At 47.3% G+C, this 19,508-nt stretch overlaps 1 pseudogene; it reads left to right on the top strand.

Moving 5' to 3' along the window:
* Positions 1 to 1,196: 1,196 nt before the first annotated feature.
* On the top strand, positions 1,197 to 18,746 carry LOC135556861 (serine/threonine-protein kinase Nek1-like; annotated as a pseudogene).
* Positions 18,747 to 19,508: the final 762 nt, after the last annotated feature.

Raw genomic sequence — 19,508 nt, 5'->3', positions numbered from 1 at the left:
GTATCTGTACCCTACTATTTATATTTTTGACAACTTTTACTCCACCACATTCCTAAAGAAAATATGTACTTTTACTCCACCACATTCCTAAAGAAAATATGTACTTTTACTCCTATACATTTTCCCTGACACGTAAAAGAACTAGTTGCATTTTGAATCCTCAGGCAGGACAGAAATATGGTTAAATTCATGCACCTATTAATATAACACGTTGTCATCGCTACTGCCTCTGATCTGGCAGACTCACTAAAGTCTGAGTGTTCGAGCATGTCCTTGTCTTTACAGAAAAAAAAAATCATACCATCTGGTTTGCTTAATAGGAATTTTACTCAAGTATTACAATCGAGGACTTTTGTTTGCGGACTAATACCATAAAAGAAGAAGCGATTTTTATCAAGTTCTCCATCTGGGGCTTGAATGTGTACTAGTCGGCTATGCTCAACGATAAGTTATAGTTTTTCTGTTAGCTCTATAAATCAACAAAATAAATATACTGCTCTCTGACTGCTCCATATTAAATAGAGTGTCTCGGATTTACTTACAGAATAATATGAAATGCTCTGAGACCAGGTTGACTACTATGCTTGAAAATATGGAGAGTGGTACACAGTAATGTGTTGTATTGGATTTGCTTCGAACATTACACCTTATATTCAGGACAAAAAAAAATATTGCTTTGACAAATGTTTTTGCAGTATTACGTTAGTGCCTTGTTGCATTGTTTTGTAATATTTTTTATTCTGTACAGGCTTCCTTCTTTTCACTATGTCAATTAGGTTAGTATTGTAGAGTAACTACAATGTTGATCCATCCTCACCTCTCTCCATTAAACTCTGTAACTGTTCTAAATTGACCATTGGCCTCATGGTTAAATCCCTGAGAAGTTTCCTCTCCGTCAACTGAGTTTTTAAATCATCTGATTTGATTATTTTATATATTTTACATGTGATAAGGCCACACAGAGGGGCAGAGAATTAGCCACCTGTGATAATCTGAAGAACCTAAAAAGGCGGCTAGATGTTGTCTTATAAAATAACTTGAAAGCTACCAAAATTCTAGTAAACTTCTGAAGTTTCCAGTAATATACCCTCCCTTTGCAACCCTAGGCACACACAGGTCTTAGCCTACGCTGAATTACAATTATTTGTCTTTGTCTTTGAACAGCCCCAACATGAGGAGTCATCTGTTTCAGAGACATGGATAACTATGAAAAGGTGAGGAAGATAGGGGAAGGCTCCTTTGGGAAAGCAATCCTCGTCAAATCCAGGAACGATGGAAAACAGTATGTCATCAAGAAGATCGGCATCTTCCGGGTAAGAGAGAACACACATGACATGTCACACTTTACATGCTTTGGAAGTCTTATTCCACCCAAAATATGCTATATTTATCTAGCTATCTCTTTGCCTTTTCCCTCCCCCTCTCTCACTTTCGATGGCAGATGTCCAGTAAAGAGAGACAGGAGTCCCGGAAAGAGGTGGCTGTTCTGGCCAACATGAGCCACCCCAACATCATCCAATACAAAGAGTCCTTTGAAGGTAAACAACAACCTGCGCACTACTCAGTCCAGGGTCCCCAGTTCAGAGGTCAACAGTCAGCCGTGATGGCCAGAATACGTCTGCGCCTATATCCATTTCCTTGAGACTTTAGGGTTGTGAAATAAATCATGTCATTTAGCATACACTTTTATCCTAAGCAACTTAGTCCTGCGCGCATACATTTTACATATTGGTGGTCCCAGGAAGCAAACCCACTACCTTGGCGTTACAATCACCATGCTTTACCAACTGAGCTACAGGGCCCGTCACCTGTGGTGTGAGTGCTGATGAACCAACGTGATGAATCTCAGTGGGTGTGTGAGACTTGAGCCTCCAGAGGGGAAGTAGAGAATCCATCTGGCTCATTAATTACAGTAGACGGAGGATGGATGACCTCACACTGTCCTCTCCCTCCTGATTCAATCCTGCATAGTCTGTTTAACATCTGTCTGGCCAAGGAGATTGAATAACGGTGCTTGTGTGTCCTGTAGCACAGTGTAATACAGAGACAGGGGTTAAACCAATCTGTGTGTGTGTCTTTGTGTTTTCTAGAGTGTGGATGTCTGTACATCGTGATGGATTACTGTGAGGGGGGAAACCTATTCAAGACGATCAACTCTCAGAAAGGAGCGCAGTTCTCTGAGGAGCAGATTAAGCAGGTGAAACTCACCTGAGAGCCATGGTTCAGATGAATGAAGCTCAAAAAATACTTACTTTTGCGTAGCTACAGACTGATTTTTGTCATGGAGGGAGGGCAGGAGTATGAACATGCTCTTTGTTTGACTCTGTGTCTTGATAGATCCAGGATTGGTTAGTGCAGATATTGCCTCACCCTGAAGCATGTACATGGCCGCAAGATCCTCCACAGAGACATCAAATCGCAAGTAAACAGGAAGTGCGAAGAGACCCAACTTTCTCCTGAATATTGAGCATGTAGTAGTATACGTTATCCATCGTACTAATATGGTTTTGAACTTTTAGAACACATTTCTGACCGAAGATGGTACCATAATGCTAGGAGACTTTGAGATTGCCAGGGTGCTGAATAGGTGAGCAAGACAACATACTAAAGAAGCTAGCCTGCATTTTAGTGAAAAAGGGGGCAACTTCTTTGCAAAGATAATCTCCATTTCAGTAACTCCACAATCTTCTTTCTCAGTGCTGTGGAGCTGGACAGGACATGTATCGGGATGCCGTACTACCTGTCACCTGAGATTTGTGAAAACAAAACGTACAACAACAAAAGGTAACCATGTCTGCCTGGCTGAGGGGTCATTGCCTCACATTGGGCCGTGAACTTACTTTGAGGATTTGGTCTTTGTGTGAATGTCAGTTTGTAAACACTCATTTTAAGAGGTGTAGAGTTGAATCACCATGATTGTAAAAATTCTGGGTAAATTTGTCACACACACAGGATAATGCAAGGTCATTGAGGTGCATTGAGGCAGCCGCCACCACGATGATGAAATAGTGTATAGCCTTTATTGAGTCGACTTACTGGCTGGTGCACGTCCAGAGAAGGAAGCCTGTAATGATTTTAACCTATTTAAATATGCTTCATGTACTGTAGTCTAATCAACGGTCATGCGTGTCTCCCAGACCCTGATATGTGAAGAGAGAGCTAGAACAAGCCCATGTTAGCAGGTCCGTAGTTGGTCACAAACTATTCTAGAACACACTGTTCTGTCTCTAACTTGTAGTAAAGTTTTGCTGGATTTTATGGTAATAGTTCTTAGTCATGATGTACAATGTTATTTCAGTACTAAGTCAATTAAACTGTTTCCAGGCAACGGGGTCATGCGGCAGCTGAACGGGTCAATCAGGTTCAGGAGTTTCTGCAGCGTAAAAGAGACTCCATGCTGAACAAGGTGCGCGCTGAGGAACAGTTGGTCGTTCCCCCCATGTTCATGGTTAATATCCATAGTGTCGATCTGGAATCAAGGTTAAATTTAATGCTTATGGTGTTTTGGACTAAATGCAGCACATTTTATACATCTGAAATGTGGTTGAATTGAACAGTGAACAGGGTGCCCGGCAAAACCTGGCAGCCCTCTATGGTCAGTCCAGCTACAGGAGAGTCAAACCCAACAAAGAGAAGGAGGTAGGAGCCCAGCTTTCAGCTCTGGATGTCTAGGCAGCCGCACTCCATCCGATCCCTCACGCATAACGACATGCCTGGGTTTGGCTTCCCAGTCTTCTGTTGTGTCTGCATGGTGCTACCCTAAGACACATCCCCTTAACGCTGCAGTCAAAAAGTGACCCAGCAGCACTTCCCAGTGTCTCACTCCCTGTACTGCATGTTTCTGTGTGAACAGGTGTGTGTAACGTTATGTCAATGCACAAGTCTGTGTCAGAGCTGCCGTTCATTCATTTGGTGCACCAATAACAGCTTTTTTTTAACCCTTTCCACACAATTTTGTGCACATTATATTTTGTCATGGGTTTTTGTTTTGTTTTTGACTAAAATAAACTCATCTCAAATAACACCAGTGTGTCAATTTTAGGTGTTTACGTGTAACTGAATGTACTGAAGTGAATGTATTGTCTTTTTTTGTCGTGTCAAATGTGTTGATGGCTAATTCAGTCAATGTTCCCCTTGTGGAAATGGTTATGATGTTAGTGAATTATTTTGTGTTTTTAAAACATCAGTTGGTGTGTGTGTGTATGTTGTATTAGGTGAAAATTTGTGTGTGTGTGTGTGTGTGTGTGTGTGTGTGTGTGTGTGTGTGTGTGTGTGTGTGTGTGTGTGTGTGTGTGTGTGTGTGTGTGTGTGTGTGTGTGTGTGATATGTGTTACCTGCTAAGGTGATCTGCGCTGTTGTCTCCATGAGCACTGTGTAACTTCTTAGTTACCTCTGTGTGTGTGTGTGTGTAACGTCTGTGTGTCTGTTCCCGGCTGAGCCAGTTCAGGTTACAGAACTTCAACGAGCGCCAGCAGATCAAAGCACGCCTCATAGGAGAGAAGGTATCCCTCCTCCACCAGAGATCAGATTATGACACTGTATTTGTTGGATCATTTGTGTGAGAGGTTTATGACATCCTCTCTGGGTCGTTCTGGTGTCCCTTCCAGTACGACAGTGATGGCTCTGACAGCCAGGTGTCCTGTGATGAGGCGGAGCCCAGGAGAAAGAAGATTGAGGCCTTGAAGGTGAGTGCCGCTCCATCGGTCAGTCTCCTCAAGTCACAGCTAGTAACCAGGAAATACCAACGTGTGACTGAGGACCAACATGTGACTGAGGAATTTGTTTGTTCTGCCAGGCCCAAGCACAGGCCCGTGGAGCAGCTAGAGAATAAGCGAAAATAGGCGTATGAGAGAGAAAAGAGAGCCTGGGAGAATCATGTGGGTCCCCATCTCTTTTCTCACACTTACCTACTCCTAAGCGATCCCATATGTAGGACCAAAATCACTTAGCTCCATTTTTGTGTGTTTTTGTCAGCTTCCAGCTCGAGGCGTGAAGGTTGCCATGGTAGCAGGAGGTGTAGCAATAGCAGCAGCGGTAGCTCCTCCTCTAGAGCATCCCCTTCAGCCTGGCCCCTCCCTCCCTGTACAGGACCCGGCAGCTAAAGCCCAGACTGCATCCACAACCTCCACCCCTGCCATCTCCATGACTACTGCTCTGAAGGACATGGGTACGGTCACCCTAAGCTTTTCCCAGCTATTATTGAGAGAATACCTCCATTATGCAAAAAAAAAATCTTACACAAAGTTGTTTTTTTCTCCCATTTGTCTCCCTGCCAGCACCTTGCTTTCCGTTGAAAGAGGACTCGCCTAAAACAGTTTGGTCGTTTGGTTTTAATGGTGATTTCAGAGTGAGAAGGAGATTCCCTGTAGACTGAATGAGAACCTGAAGGCCCAGAGCCCTGAGGAGAAGGTGTCAGCCACAGCCCCAGAAGGACAGTGGCCCGCCCCCCAGCAGAGCCAGCCTATCACAGAGGAGAGACCGTCCTTTGGTGGGAACAGGAAGAAGTGGGAGGCTGGAGCTCCGTCGATTCTCTCTGTAGCCCAGCAGACACCAGAATAGACCTGTATCAGAACGACTGGTGAGTTACACCATCTGCCTTTCTTCCAACCTGACTCTTAAATATACCCTCATCCGCTACAGAAAAGTCTAACACCTATTGGAGTTGGTAGATTAATGACAGCAGTGGATCCTTACTCTGTGCACTGTATTCTCAACTCTTTGACGCTATCCCTTGAAGCTCCATCTCTCTTCCTCTCCCCTTTCCCCAGGCTCGGTCTCCAGAAGAGAGATTGTCCTCTGGTGGGGACAGGAAGAAATGGGAGGCTGGACCGCCACCCATTCTCTCTGTAGCTCAGCAGACCGTAGAGGACCGCTGGTGAATAAACTACATGCATGCATTCCAGGACAATATCTCCTACATCCACACTATATCTTACATGTATCCTAATGGCTATCTGTTTGTGTTGTAGAGCAGACAGTGGGCGAGGTCATTCAGATGGACGATGTCCCCAGAAAAGAGTTTCTCAGCTGCTGGGGAACGTCGGCATCTGTGAAGAGAAACTCACCGGTGAGTCCTTCATTTACCCACCAACACACACACTCACTATCACCAACCACATCCAGTACAGGCTCGACGCCTAAGTATTAACGACTCTGCTAATGATTCTGATTGGCTCCCAAGACAACCATAATAAGCGAATGGCTGAGATGGGTGGTGTGAGTGGAACTAAGCAAGTGATGCGCCCAGAGCCAAACCCACCTGCTGTGGCACCTGTTATTCAGAACACAGAGGCCAAAGGTCAGGAAGTGAGGGCTACCTTAGTAGAAGTGACAGGTCAGGAGAAGAGGCAGACTATGTTAGATTTTATTTTATTGTACTTTATTTGGATCTCTTTTAGTCCCCATTTGGACTAATCTTCCAAGAGTCCTTAAACATTAAAATACAATTTATAAAACAAACACACTTTCACATATAACACACTATTACAAACATACATAATATACTAGCATAATAACCCAATAAAAACTCAATCTAAAAAATATTGATTCTTCATCTACTATAGTCCCACAACATTTCTATATACTATATTTAAATTGTTTAAATGTATATATTGAAAGGTTTCTAGTTTGCTCAGTTAATTTATTCCATTTCTTTATTGCTCTAAATCGAATTGTTATTTTTCCTATTTCTCCTTTCTGTCTGGATAACGCATAGATGGTGGACAATCTATTCCTAGTATTTACGGAATGTCTGTCTCTTACCAACTGAATACCGTTGTGAACTTGGCCGTTTTAAATTATGTATATTATAAAATAAGCATGTTTTTTTCAATTATCTTGTTGTTTGATGACCAACCAAGAACACTGCGCATGACTGCAACAGAAGAACCATATCTCCACCTTAAAACAATCCTTGCTGCTTTATTCTGTGCATTCTGCAGCCTCCTAACTTCACTTGATGATGCATTTCCCCAGACCACCGAACAGTAGTTCACCTGACTCTCAATTAATGCTTGTGTTATTTGCTGAATAATTTTTCCTGGTATATATTTAGCTATCCTTCAAATTATGCATGCTGTTTTAATATTTTATTTTACATAGATTAGTTGTTTGAGACGACCATGATAAGGAGTTGTCTAGCTGCACTCCCAATAGTTTGGTTTCTGCCACTTCTTCAATTTGTACTCCTCCCATACTTAATTGTATCCCATGGTGTTTTGGCCTTTTGCTAGTTGAACAGACCAACAAAACTTTGGTTTTCTTGGTGTTTAAAACAAGTTTGTTTTGGCAAACCCACTTCCTGATATTGTTCAAATCTCCTTGTAAAGCCTGCTGTACCTGTTGAACCGATTGTCTTGCTGCATAAATTGTAGTATCATCTGCAAATATAGTAGCTTGAGTTTCAACCAAGGCATAGGGAAGGTTGTTGGTATATATTAAGTAAAGAAGTGGCCCAAGACAGCTGCCCTGCGGTATTCCACAGTTTAACACATTAGGGGAAGAAAATGAACCATTGATATAGGTGGACTCTTTCCTGTCAGTTAGATATGACTGTACCCAATTCAATGCTACCTCCTTAAAACCATAATGCATTAATTTTGTCAAAATGATTTCATGATCTAATGAATCAAATGCTGCACTGAAATCTAAAAATAGTACACCTACAAATTTGCCATTATCCATAGCATTGAGCCACTGGTCAGTCATGTCAACCAATGCAGTGGTAGTGGAATGGTTTTTGCGATAAGCATGCTGATTGGCTGTAATCAGATCATTCTTTTCCATGTACTCCCACATTTGTCTACTCACAATACCCTCCAATATCTTACTGAGTGTAGGGAGTAGACTAATTGGTCGACTATTGGCAGGAGTAATGGGTTCTTTGCAGTCTTTCGGAATAGGACACAGTTTCGCATGCTTCCATACATTTGCAAACATCCCCTTTTCCAGTGACCAATTAAATATGTATCTCAGTGGAACTGCAATCTGGGGAGCAGCACAGCGAAGCAAAACATTTGTCCATAAGACCTTAACCTGTAGATTTACCATCAGGTAATGACTTCAATAGGTTTAACACCTCCTCCACTGACACCGTTTGTAGACTAAAAGAGCAGATTTTATTGCTAATAATATGATCATCAATCCATTGGACAATAGCTTGTTTGGAAGAATGTATGTCTACATTGTTGCTCCGTAATTACATTTTCTGTGGTAAAAAATCTGCAAAATGATTGGCAATATCAACTGGTTTTGTTATTATTCTCCTGTCAACCTCCACCTCCTCTAACGCAGGAGACAGAGAGTACAATGCTGTGCTCTTTAATTGCACCAACGCACCACAGGGTGCTAACAATAATAATGGCCCCAAAACACAGGAAATGAAAAATGACTACTGAAAAATGCACGACCAGGAACTAACACGTTCCTCTGCTACAGAGCCGAAGGTTTACAAAGAATAATCCCGCACAACAACCAGGCGGGTCGGCTGTCTAATAAAGACAAACTAATCATCACAAACAGGTGCTACCAATAAACATATAAGGAGGGGGAGGAAATACAATCAGTGGCAGCTAATAGGCCGGTGATGACGAGCGCCGAGCGCCACCCGACCGGGAAGGGACACCACCCTCAGTCGGACTCGTGACAGTACCCCCCCCCCCCCTGACAAGCGGCTCCCACAGCGCGCCAACACCGGCCTCGATGTCGCCCCGGAGGACGAGGTGCAGGGCGATCCGGATGGAGGCGATGGAAATCCCTCAACATGGATGGATCCAAGATGTCCCCCACCGGTACCCAGCACCTCTGCTCCGGACCGTACCCCTCCCAGTCCACGAGGTACTGCAGGCCCCTCACCCGGCGTCTTGAGTCCAGAATGGCCCGGATCATATACGCCGGGGACCCCTTGATGTCCAGAGGGGAGGGGGGGGGGGACCTCCGGCACCTCACTGTCCTGCAAGGGACCAGCTAACACCGGCCTGAGGAGAGACACATGAAACGAGGGGTTAATGCAATAATAGGAAGGGAGTTGTAATCGATAACACACCTTGTTTATTCTCCTCAGGACTTTAAAGGGCCCTACACACTGCGGACCCAGCTTTCGGCAGGGCAAACAGAGGGGTAGGTTTCGGGTAGAGAGCCAGACCCTGTCCCCGGTACAAGCACGGGGGCCTCACTGCGGTGGCGGTCAGCACTCCTCTTCTGCCGTCCACTCGCTTGTAGTAGAGATTCCTGGACGGCCCTCCAGGTCTCCTTGGAGCGCTGTACCCATTCCTCCACCGCAGTAGCCTCGGTCTGGCTCGGATGCCATGGTGCCAGGACCGGCTGGTACCCCAACACACACTGAAAAGGGGACACGTTAGTAGAGGAGTGGCGTAGTGAGTTCACCTCCTGGTTCACTCTCTCCACCTGCCCATTGCTCTCGGGGTGATAACCGGAGGTCAGGCTGACAGAGACCCCCAAACGCTCCATGAAAGCCCTCCATACCCGAGACGTGAATTGGGGGCCCCGATCAGAAACGATGTCCTCCGGCACCCCGTAGTGCCGAAAGACATGGGTGAATAATGCCTCCGCAGTCTGTAGGGCTGTAGGGATACCGGGTAACGGGAGGAGACGGCAGGACTTAGAGAACCGATCCACAATCACTAGAACCGTGGTGTTCCCCTGAGACGGCGGAAGATCGGTCAGGAAATCTACGGATAGATGTGACCATGGCCGCTGTGGAACGGGGAGGGGCTGTAATTTCCCTCTAGGAAGGTGCCTAGGAGCCTTACTCTGGGCACACACCGAACAGGAGGAGACATAACCCTTAACGTCCTTAGCCAAAGTAGGCCACCAATACCTCCCCTGAAGGCTCCCCACTGTCCTTGTCACCCCAGGGTGACCCGAGGAGGGTAGGACGTGAGCCCCCGAATCAGTTTGTCCCAAACACCAAGCGGCACGTACTTTCGCCCTGCCGGACACTAAGGCGGCGCAGGTTCCGCCCGTAACGCCCGCTCGATGTCCGAGTCCACCTCCCATACCACTGGTGCTACCAGCTTTGAGGCGGGAAGGATGGGAGTAGGTTCGGTGGACCCATCCTCCGTGTCGTAAAGGCAGAACAGTGCGTCAGCCTTTACGTTCTGGGAGCCCGGTCTATAAGACAAAGTAAACTGGAACCGGGTGAAGATGCCTGACGTGGGTTAAGTCTCCTAGCTGCCCGAATATACTCCAGATTCTGGTGGTCAGTCCAGATCAGAAAGGGGTGCTTAGCCCCCTCAAGCCAGTGTCTCCACACCTTCAGAGCTCTAACCACCGCTAGCAACTCCCCCGGTCCCCCACATCATAGTTACGCTCCGCTGGGCTGAGCTTCCTTGAGAAGAAAGCACAGGGGCGGAGTTTTGGTGGCGTACCCGAGCGCTGTGATAGCACGGCACCCACCCCAGCCTCGGACGCGTCCACCACTATGAATGCTAGAGAGGGGTCCGGATGTGCCAACACGGGTGCATCAGTGAACAACGCCTTCAACTTGTTGAATGCTCCGTCCGCCTCTGCTGACCACTGCAACCGCACCGGGCCCCCCTTCAGCAGTGAGGTAATGGGACCCGCTACCTGGCCAAAACCCCGGATAAACCTCCGGTAGTAGTTGGCAAAACCCAAAAACCGCTGCACCTCCTTTACCGTGCTCGGAGTCGGCCAATTACGCACGGCCCTAATGCGGTCGTACTCCATCACCAAACCCGAGGTGGAGATGCGATAACCCAGAAAAGAGACGGCTCGTTTAGAGAACACGCATTTCTCAGCCTTGACATATAGGTCATGCTCCAGCAGTCTCCCAAGCACCTTGCGTACCAGAGACACATGCGCGGGGTAAGTGGCCGAGTAGATCAGAATGTCATCGATATAAACAACCACTCCCTGCCCGCACAGGTCCCTGAGAATCTTGTCTACAAAGGATTAAAAACGGCTGGAACATTCTTTAACCCATACGGCATGACGAGGTACTCATAGTGGCCTGATGTGGTACTAAATGCGGTTTTCCACTCGTCTCCCTTCCGAATACGCACCAGACTATACGCTCTCCTGAGAATGATTCCACCGCCGTAGCGATGAGAGGTAGAGGGTAACTATACCCCACTGTGATGGCGTTTAGACCTCTATAATCAATACACGGATGCAAGCCTCCCTCCTTTTTCCTCACAAAAAAGAAACTCGAGAAGACGGGTGAGATGGAGGGCCGAATGTACCCCTGTCCCAGCGACTCCGTGACATATGTCTCCATCGCCAACGTCTCCTCTTGGGACAACGAGTACACGTGACTCTTGGGAAGCGCTGCGTTTACCTGGAGATCTATCGTACAATCCCTTCCCGGTCGATAAGGTGGTAATTTAGTCGCTTTCACTTTATACTGAAAGCGATTGCCAAATCGGCATACTCGGGGGAATGCACACGGTGGGACCCTGGTCTGGACTCTCCACCGACGTGGCACCGATGGAAACTACCAAACACCTTCCAGAACACTCCTCTGACCACCCTTGGAGAACCCCCTGTCTCCACGAAATTTTAGGATTGTGCCGGGCCAGCCAGGGAATCCCCAGCACCACTGGAAACGCAGGCGAATCAATAATAAAAAGACTGATGCGCTCCCTATGATTTCCCTGCGTCACCATGTCCAGTGGGACCGTGGTCTCCCTGACCACCCCTGACCCTAATGGCCGGGTATCTAGGGAGTGCACAGGAAAGAGAGAATCTATCGGCACAAGCGGAACCCCTAACTTAAGGGCGAGTCCGCGATCCATAAAGTTCCCAGCTGCGCCTGAATCGACTAGCGCCCTATGCTGGGAAGAGGAAAAAAAATGAAGGAAAAAAGTTAAGACAAACAGGTGGCCAACAAGGGGTTCTGGATGAGTTTGATGCTGACTCACCTGGGGTGATCGAGAAGCGTTCCGCCTGCCATCTCTACTCCCAGACGGACCCCCCCAGCACCGATCAGACGTGTGTCCTCTCCGACCACAGTTGGTGCAGGGAAGGCCTCCTCCTCCGGTACCCCTCGGCACAGCCCCTCCCAACTCCATCGGAATGGGAGCGGAGGGGCTGGGTGGTGAAACGCACAGGTCTCTCTCCGAACGCCCGCGGACAGCCAGCAGATTGTCCAGTCGAATAGACATGTCTATCAGCTCATCCAGTGACAGAGTGGTGTCCCGACACGCTAACTCCCTGCGGACGTCCTCCCGGAGACTACACCTGTAGTGGTCAATAAGGGCCCTGTCGTTCCACCCAGATCCTGCTGCCAAGGTCCGGAACTCCAGCGCGTAATCCTGGGTGCGCCTCCTCTCCTGCCTGAGATGAAATAGTCGTTCTCCCACCGCTCGGCCGTCTGGAGGGTGATCAAACACGGCACGGAAGCGGCGGGAAAACTCTGGGTAGTGCTCCCGAGCTGAGTCTGGGCCATTCCAGACTGCATTCGCCCACTCCAGAGCATGACCCGTGAGGCAGGAGATGAGGACACTCACCCTCTCCGCTCCCGAGGGAGTAGGTCTGACGGTGGCCAGGTAAAGCTCCAGTTGGAGTAAAAACCCCTGGCAACCCGCCGCCGCTCCATCATAAGCCCTCGGTAGCATCAGAAGGAGGGTGCTGGAGTCGGGAGATGGGGAGTCCGGAGCCGGGGGTGCCGAAGGTGGAGAGAGGAGACCACTCCTCTCCCATCGGTCCATTCTCTCCATTACTTGATCCATCGCAGATCCGATCCGATGGAGGACGGTGGTGTGGTGAAGAACCCGTTCCTCCATCGATGGGAGGGGGTTGGCTGCTGCTCCTGCTGACTCCATTCAATTTAGGTGCGGGATTCTGTAATACTCCGGGTGTCGTGGGTGTGGAGTCAAAGGCAGGAGACAGAGAGTACAATGCTGTGCTCTTTAATGGCACCAACGCACCACAGGGTGCTAACAATGATCACGGCCCCAAAACACAGGGAATGAAAAATGACTACTGAAAAATGCACGACCAGGAACTAACACGTTCCTCTGCTACAGAGCCGAAGGTTTACAAAGAATAATCCCGCACAACAACCAGGCGGGCCGGCTGTCTAATAAAGACAAACTAATCATCACAAACAGGTGCTACCAATAAACATACAAGGAGGGGGAGGAAAGACAATCAGTGGCAGCTAATAGGCCGGTGACGACGAACGCCGAGCGCCACCCGACCGGGAAGGGAAACCACCCTCAGTCGGACTCGTGACAATGACGAGATAGATGTACCAAGTAAGCCCTTAACTGTGTTCCATACCTTTTTAGAATCATTTTTACAATCAATAAAAGCATTGTTGTAAAATAACTTTTTTTCTTTCGATTCAATTTAACTGCATAATTACGTAATGTTCTATAATTCTGTTCATCAATTTCTAATTTTGACTTGGCTGCTAAGACTTTTGCCATATTTCTTTGAGAAACAGCCTCACCCAATTCATCATCAATCATCATCTGGAGATGGACAGGCACCAACTGTACTCTTTCTTATAGGGGCATGATGGTCCATTACCTCCATGAGCAAATCAATAAAACATTCTGTAGCGTGATTTAAATCATCCTCTAGACAAAATCAGCTCCCAGGGTACAGCAGCCAAATCAGAAGAGATGCTGAAGACGCCACCCAAACCTATAGAGAGAGAGGGTGAGTGGGTTACGTACTGTACAGGATATCAGTTACTGACACTCGTTATCCACAGACATACTGGCAGTGGAATATATCAGCCCATCTAAATCACTCAGGCAGATGTTCTCGTGTTCTTTCCAGATCCAGCAGACTTGGAGTGAGTGGTCCGGGCTGCAAATCCCCCAGCTGGCGTAGAGCAGGCATGGGAGGAACAGGCCCTGCTGCTGAGGGGAGGGTTTACTGCCTCCACTGGAGCGGCATGACATACATCTAATCCAAGTATATGCCTATTCCTAGTGACCTAATGTGAATTTCATTGACATTATTAACATTGGATTAAAAACCTCCAGACTAAAATGTGACTTGAACTGTAATGAAGTTTAGCCATTCTCTTGGATTATTTAGGACATGTTCATGAAACGCAATTATTAATGAATTATGTCTTGCAAAACCAGTGTTATGAATACAGAATTCCTAATGAATACTTGCATTGTATTTTGTGTGTGACTTCCCTATTAGGCCACCAGAGGGCAGAGTAACACCAGCAGAAACCAAGGGGGTTAGGGAGAGGGCAGAGAAACAACCCAAATCGTCAGGTAAACTGAGACACTGCTATAACTAGACTGCCTTTTCGGTGAAGCAGTGAAGCTCATCTGCCTTTTCCTCTTTCTTTCTCCTTCCCTCCCGCCGTCGAGCTATAGTGCCAGTGTGTGAGGAACTTCTGTTTGTGAAGCCGTGCTCCTCGCCGGCCCACCGTCGTACTGCAACTCTGGTTCTTATGTCAGCCCAGTCGTCCATGGAGGACTCGTCCTCCTCTCTGGCCTCACGCTCTCGCTCAGTCTCTCCGCTCCGCTCACCACAACGCCCTCTTCATCGGCCTCTCCGCGGGCTCGTTCAACGCCAACAACCCCAAGGTGAATAACAACACCTCTCCTCATGGAGACTGGGGATAATAACTAAAGAGAATGGATGGATGTGGAATTATAAAGGAAATATTATGAATAACGAAGTAATAACATTCTCATATTCGCACTAATATTGTAACCCTGTCCTTGAACATCCTTCTATAATAGTACACAATCACAACACAAGTAACAAGCATATTTCCTCCATAAAATTAATAAATTAAATGGTTAATTTCTATCAGCCAGTATCATATCAATTACAATTTACAAGTCATTTAGCCGACTCTTTTATCCAGAACGACTTACAGGAGCAATTAGGGCTAAGTGCATTGCTTAAAGGGCACAACGACTGATTTTTCACCTAGTCGGCTTGGGGATTCGAACCAGCGACCTCTCGGTTACTGGCCCAATGCTCTTAACCGCTAGGCTACTTGCCACTCCCGTAAGTAAGTAGCCTTGAACGAGCCTTGACTTGTGCGAGCCAGAACGGCTCATAGGATCAGTCTCCTGTTTCGGTAGCGTGAGGCAGCTTGATGTACAAGTACACCCTCTGGACAGGACGCTGGTCTATCGCAGGTGTTACAAGATTGTGTTTAGAGGTAGGTGAAGGAGTCGAGCGCAGGAGAGCAGAGATGTCCGAGATGCGGTTTTTTAATAGGCGAGTCCACAAACATATAGGTCAGTTACAATACCAAAAATGAACGCCCTCGATAAAACGGGAAACCAGTTACTGAAGGAGGAAAAAACAACGCTCCTAAACTTATACACACTTGGTATAATACGTGAAAACAAATCAGGCACAACCTTAACGAGCCACATCCCACGAATAATCCCGCACAAACCTAGGCAGGCAACAGGGGTAATTATACACACAGAAATGAAAGCAAATGAAACCAGGTGTGAAAGAACCAAAGACAAAACAAATGGAAAAGGAAGAAAGGATCAGTGATGGCTAGTAGGCCGGCGACGCCGACCACCGAGAACCGCCCGAGCTGGGAGAGGAACTACCTTCGCTGGAAGTCACGACAGCAGGGCCTTTCATTCGTATGAGGTCTATTATTCTGTCCTCTACAGTGATGTGATGCACAGCTGTGGTAGATGATCATAAAATGTACTCGGACCTTTCTGCCTGTGCCTGATGAAATGCGGAGGTTCTGTGGTATTTTTAGGCTCTGATTCAGTCTTTAATAATGAAGGGCTCTGGAATGGAGCCAGCCCCATTCATCACGTGTTCTAGAAGAGAGCCTGATGAGAGAGAGAGGACATTTATCTTCCTGCATCTTTCATAACCTCTACCGGGGAGAGAGGGAGAGAGAGAGGCCCATGGAGAGACAGGCGAAGTTCCCTGTTATTTTTGTAGGGACAGTGTGTGTCTGTGCAGAGTTCCAACTTTGAACCGTGTGTGTGTGTGTGTGTGTGCGTGCACGCTCAGGTCCAGGTCGGAGCCCTGCATGTGTGTTTTCAGCGATGGCTCTCCCTGGACACAGCGTTATTAATGCGATTCTTCCACATCCCTGATGTGTCATCATACCAGAGGCCACTCCACCGGCCTGCCTCACACACTCACTCACTCACTCACACACTCACTCACTCACTCACTCACTCACTCACTCACACACTCACTCACTCACTCACTCACTCACTCACTCACTCACTCACACACTCACTCACACACTCACTCACTCACTCACTCACACACTCACTGACTCACTCACTCACTCACACACTCACTCACTCACTCACTCACTCACTCACACACTCACACACTCACTCACTCACACACTCACTCACACACTCACACACTCACACATGCGCATACGCACACACGCTCACGTGCACACCCATGTCCTCAAACATGATCGGACCCATCTCATTTTCCGCCTAAAATTATGTCCCGGAAAGTTGGCTTTTGTTTACAATGCCTTACTAGTCAAATATTGCATATTGAGCAGCAACTGTCCTGATTTCGGGATGATGATCCAGTAGTTAAAGGCATTTTTCACATATTACAATTCTATTCGGTTTCCTGAGCTTCTGGGCACCTGACCTGGCTGCACTACAACTTATTTAAGGCAACAACAAACAAATCCTGGTGTAACAAAAATAATCATGGTGTAAACTTTTGAGTTATGAAAGTCTTGAGCTGGCGCTAAGAATTTGCATGTGTGATAATTAGTTAGTCATGGTGGGTGTATAGGAGTGTGACTTGCTGGCTGTGCGGTGTGTGTGTGTCCTCAGATGCTGCGGACCTGTTCTCTCCTACACCTCAGCAGACTGTTCAGCTCATTACAGGAGGCAGGAGGGGGCAACGGGGCTGTTGCCCCCGACCACAACAACAACCTGGAGATAGAGACAATGGAGGAAGAAGAGGCCAAGGAGGATGAGCAATCAGAGAATGAGGAGTAAGACACTGCAACACACTTGCACTACACACACACACACACCAAGAGTATATGTCTGATACATAGACACTTAAGTTGACCTCTCTGTGTCATGAGGAACATGCTTTGTGCAGTATGAAACCATGTGTATAATGAAGCTGTGAGTAATATGACCTGTGTTCTCTGTGTGTATCAGGATGATGACCTGAGGGAGTTAAGGGCCTCCATAGAAAGACACATACTCACCAACGGACTGGAAGAAGAGGAGCACCACAGCAGTGAGAGCCAGCTCCATGAAGAATGGAAGAAGAGGAGCACCACAGCAGTGAGAGCCAGCTCCATGAAGAATGGAAGAAGAGGAGCACCACAGCAGTTAGAGCCAGCTCCATGAAGAATGGAAGAAGAGGAGCACCACAGCAGTGAGAGCCAGTTCCATGAAGAATGGAAGAAGAGGAGCACCACAGCAGTTAGAGCCAGCTCCATGAAGAATGGAAGAAAATGAGCACCACAGCAGTGAGAGCCAGCTCCATGAAGAATGGAAGAAGAGGAGCACCACAGCAGTGAGAGCCAGCTCCATGAAGAATGGAAGAAGAGGAGCACGACAGCAATGAGAGCAAGCTCCATGAAGAATGGAAGAAGAGGAGCACCACAGCAGTGAGAGCCAGCTCCATGAAGAATGGAAGAAGAGGAGCACCACAGCAGTGAGAGCCAGCTCCATGAAGAATGGAAGAAGAGGAGCACCACAGCAGTGAGAGCCAGCTCCATGAAGAATGGAAGAAGAGGAGCACCACAGCAGTGAGAGCCAGCTCCATGAAGAATGGAAGAAGAGGAGCACCACAGCAGTGAGAGCCAGTTCCATGAAGAATGGAAGAAGAGGAGCACCACAGCAGTGAGAGCCAGCTCCATGAAGAATGGAAGAAGAGGAGCACCACAGCAGTGAGAGCCAGTTCCATGAAGAATGGAAGAAGAGGAGCACCACAGCAGTGAGAGCCAGTTCCATGAAGAATGGAAGAAGAGGAGCACCACAGCAGTTAGAGCCAGCTCCATGAAGAATGAAGAATGGAAGAAGAAGAGGAGCACGACAGCAGTGAGAGCCAGCTCCATGAAGAATGGAAGAAGAGGAGCACCACAGCAGTGAGAGCCAGCTCCATGAAGAATGGAAGAAGAGGAGCACCACAGCAGTGAGAGCCAGCTCCATGAAGAATGGAAGAAGAGGAGCACCACAGCAGTGAGAGCCAGCTCAATGAGGAATGGCAATCAGGTACATTTAGTAATCCTTCTTAGATCCACATGCACAATAGTTACAATGCACGCAGTCAGAACCAGATTGTCAATAGTATTGTGTGTGTGTGTGAACACCAGACGACAGTGGTGAGGAGGAGGATGTTGAAGCAGGACAGCATCTACAGCTGTCTGGAGGAGCTGCGTTTGAACCTGGAGCAGGAGATAGGCTTTGAGAACTTTATAGAGGCCTACAACACGATCAAGGATGGGACCTGCTTACCCTCTACCCTCATGATGTCATTTATGATCTATCGTCCAGAAATTACGGATGGTGATTGAATGTTCATGTCATTGTACCATTATTGGCAATTCATGAGGTTGAGGATGAGAACATCAACATGTTACTGAACAACATCCTGGGGACTGAGCACCGGCACCTGTACCCCAACATCCTTCACCTGGTCATGGCTGATGGAGCCTACTAAGAGGGTTAGTATCAGAGACCTGTCTCTCTCTCTCTGTCTCTCTCCACTCTGCATCCCACCTTCACTTACTTGCCCTTTGTTTTGACAGATCTATTTCCCCTCATGTTTAAATCACAGGCATGCATGATGTGTTCTTCTATTAATTGTTGTGTTCAGCCAGTATGCTGAATGCCTCTACAACAGGTTCTCCCACAGCTCTAGACTGTGTGAGAGAGCCAATAAACCCTTTAATCTAATCTGCCCAATCTGCTATTCCCTCCTAACACCCCCACATCTCTACCCAGTCACTTGGACTGTGGCGATGTGAAACACACCCTAAAGACCCCCCCCACACACACACACACACACACACCAGACTCATGTGCCAAGTTAGCTGTCAGACACTGGGGAGGTGTAGGGGGGGAAGAGTTTAATTTGTGTCTGACAGAACGGAACGGAACTCCCCCAGGACATGAGAGCAGAGGATTCAGACAAAGCTCTCAATCTCTCTGGACTGTCTCTCTGCTCTCTGTGTTTTGTTCCCTCTTCTTACTCTTTGGATAAAATAAACACTTGTCTTTCTCTCCCTCCTTACCACACTGTCTAGACTGTTCTGTCTAGACTTCCAGTGCTGGCCTGTTTGTCTCGAACAGCCTTGATGTTCGATCCATTTTTATTTGATCTTGTGTGTGCCTCAAGCCCTTTCATTTAGGCAATGAGAGCAGAGAGGGTAATGTTGATGGAGCTAGGCACAGGCAGGAGGGTGAAGCTGAAGGCTTCTGATTTCCAACGCTTTTACTATGCTGCTTTAAACTTTTGGAGTAAAAAACGCAGAGGAAAATAAGTTTCCAATCATATCGCCAACCAATTAGTAGGCAATGCCTACTCATAATTGGTTAAAATCA

This window comes from Oncorhynchus masou, chromosome 15 (assembly GCF_036934945.1).
Source record: "Oncorhynchus masou masou isolate Uvic2021 chromosome 15, UVic_Omas_1.1, whole genome shotgun sequence".
NCBI classification, from domain to species: Eukaryota; Metazoa; Chordata; class Actinopteri; order Salmoniformes; family Salmonidae; genus Oncorhynchus; species Oncorhynchus masou.
Note: the sequence above shows the minus strand (reverse complement) of the source record. Positions and strands in the feature narration are given on the sequence as shown.